Source organism: Nilaparvata lugens, unplaced genomic scaffold (assembly GCF_014356525.2).
Source record: "Nilaparvata lugens isolate BPH unplaced genomic scaffold, ASM1435652v1 scaffold4567, whole genome shotgun sequence".
In the NCBI taxonomy this organism is placed as follows: domain Eukaryota; kingdom Metazoa; phylum Arthropoda; class Insecta; order Hemiptera; family Delphacidae; genus Nilaparvata; species Nilaparvata lugens.
In genome coordinates this window covers 1-3,046 of record NW_024090699.1, presented here as the reverse complement: position 1 = coordinate 3,046, position 3,046 = coordinate 1, and the positions used below count along the sequence as shown (strand labels likewise).

Here is a 3,046-nt window from a genome sequence, read left to right as displayed (position 1 = left end):
TACTATTCTGAGCTTTCTTGCCCAAAGATACCGCCTTGTGTCAAATTATCTTTAGATTCAGCCGATTCGTGAAGACTGAATAAGTTCCTCGTCACTCTGACGCCGAACCAAAATACAATAAACTTCCTCCCCTATTCAAAGCTTTGGAAGGAAGTATTCAATTTTGAAGTGGAGAAAGCAGGATGGATGAGTACTGCACACTGAAAGCCAATATTGAATGACATCGTTCTATCTGGAAATTCCCTTGGTTCCATTAGCTTTCTTTTGATTCAGCCGATTTCAGATGACTGAATATGTTTTTCGTCACTCTGAGACGGACCAAAATTCCATGAACTTCCTACCCTATACAACACATTGTAGGAAGTATTCACTTTCGAATTCAATAGAGAAAGAGGGGTAGTTGAGTATTGCATACTGAGAACTCATATTGAACGACAAACTTCATTCTGAAAATAACAATACAAATGTTCAACTCGATATAATCGATATAATCTAGTAATACTTAATTCTAAAGACATTACTGCAAGTGAAACCGAAACAATAATACACGTACTGATTATTGTATGATGATATTTTTAAAATACATGACCTTTGATTACATCTCTGAAAATATTCCTTCCCTGGGGGCGGATAGGGACCTGGTTTCCTACAACCCTTCCACTCCCTGATGGCGTAATTGTTGAGCAAAAAATGTGAAAGTGGTATCATATGATAGCTGTAGACTTGTTACATCGATTTTTATCAGTTTTTTCTCGATTACACATACCCTGGGGGCTGCAAGGGACCTGGTTACCTGCAACCCTTCCCCCCGCTGACGGCGTGATTATCGAGCCCAAAAATTGAAAGTGGTATCATATGATAGCTGAAGACTTGTTCTATCGATTCTCATCAATTTTTCCTGGAATACACTTTCCCTGGCGGCGACAAGGGACCTGGTTTAATACATTAACCCCCCTCCCCCTGCCTATAACGTTTTTCCTCCGACAGCAGCGTAATAATTGAGCCCAAAATTTGAAAATGGTATAGAATGAAAGCCCAAAATTCTCTCTATCCAATGAGACCTTCATCTTCAAGATCGGTGATGGTGGCGGGCTAACCGTGAAGCTGGCCCGCCAATGTATAAACCCTTATTAAACCCATTTCCGGTCGAGCCCAAAAATTGAAACTTGGTCATTCTGGAAGCCCAAAAAAGCCCTAAATATTGGCATATGCTTCAAATTTTGGGCTCGATATGGTGGGGCGGCAAGGGACCTTGTTACCTACAACCCTTCCCCCCGCTGACGGCGTGTTTATCGAGCCCAAAAATTGAAAGTGGTATCATATGATAGCTGAAGACTTGTTTCATCGATTCTCATCAATTTTTTCTGGAATACACTTTCTCTGGCAGCGACAAGGGACCTGGTTTAATACATTACACCCCTCCCCCTGCTTTTAACGTTTTTCCTCCGCCCGCAGCGTAATTATTGAGCCCAAAATTTGAAAATGGTATAGAATGAAAGCCCAAAATTCGCTCTATCGAATGACATATTCATCTTCAAGATCGGTGATGGTGGCGGGCTAACCGTGAAGCTGGCCCACGGAATTGGAAAACTTTCAAAGTCTCTCACGGTCGTATTTTTTGAGCCCAAAATTTGAAAATGGTATAGAATGAAAGCCCAAAATTCACTCTATCAAATGACACCTTCATCTTCAAGATCGGTGATGGTGGCGGGCTAACCGTGAAGCTGGCCCGCCAATGTATAAACCCTTATAAAACCCATTTCCGGTTGAGCCCAAAAATTGAAACTTGGTTATTCTGGAAGCCCAAAAAAAGCCCTAAATATTGGCATATGTTTCAAATTTTGTGCTCGATATGGTGGGGCCAGCTTCACGGCGGTATCATAGTAAACTATAGAGTGGCTGTTGGTGTGCTTACAGCGCTCTCAATGTGTTACACGGCCAAGTAAGGGCAGCCATGACAGAGAGAGGCAAGATTTCAAGAAGAGCCAGTCTGCCACTGCAGGAATAGATGTGTTTTTTTTTATTCAAATTGATTTCTATCAATATAAAATTATCATTACAATTGGTACTTTTACGAAAATTGAATGAGGTATGTGTGAGAATATTTATCTCATTGAAATAACCTCTAGAATGTTCAGAATCGACTAAGGATACAAAATATAAATGTAGGTCTATAGGAGTAGGCTAGACTAGATCATGCCGACTATTTCATAACTTTGTTTGTGATATTACTTACAAATTGAATTGCATATGAAACTACAGTCGAGTTGGATAGATTTATACTTATTAAACATTTCAACTGTACACTGTTAATATATTATTTATTTGTATTGTGTAGAGAATGTCAATGAAGTCATACAAAAAGTTCCCACAGTCACAATTTTTTTGGTATGTGTTTGTATATATTGCCATTATTTTATTAAATAATGTTCACTGATTCTATTAATAATGTGAATTTATATTTGTATTACAGATACTATCAATGAAGTTGACTGAAGATTAGATGATTGATTGACACAATGCCAACATCGTGCTCGGCTGTGAATTGCAAGAGTCGGCGGTCCAAAGACCACAACTGATCCTTCTTCAAGTGAGTACCTATATTTTCAAGTAAATTATTTGCATAGATATGGGACTTCATAGCTCAATAGTTTATCTATAGTATATGTGTACTATTATACAAAAAATCCAATGGTGTCTGTCAGTGTGCTACTCATCCTTGTTCAAAGTACGGGTGCTTCACTAGTGAATTATAAATAGCACAATTCATTCAAATTCATAACAATTTTATTTTGTTGCAGATTTCCGTTATCTAATCCTGAATTATGCAAAAAATGGATTGGAAAAATGAAGCGTGACAAATGGACTTCAACAAAGGCTTCATCATTGTGCTCAGACCACTTTGTGGAAACATGAAGTAAATTCATAAAAATGAATAAAACGAGTAGCCTACTATAGCCTTTTACTAGCTACTAAATTCATGTACTTACTAATAACTATGGAATTCTATTGTGCAAAATTTATATTGTTTGGTGCTAAAAAATCT

General features: G+C 38.0%; 1 long non-coding RNA gene across 1 annotated transcript; it reads left to right on the top strand.

Moving 5' to 3' along the window:
- Positions 1-1,794: 1,794 nt before the first annotated feature.
- LOC120355745 lies at positions 1,795-2,842 on the top strand. The gene is made up of 2 exons (XR_005573781.1): positions 1,795-2,590; positions 2,802-2,842. It is a non-coding gene; the product is annotated as an uncharacterized LOC120355745 (long non-coding RNA).
- Positions 2,843-3,046: the final 204 nt, after the last annotated feature.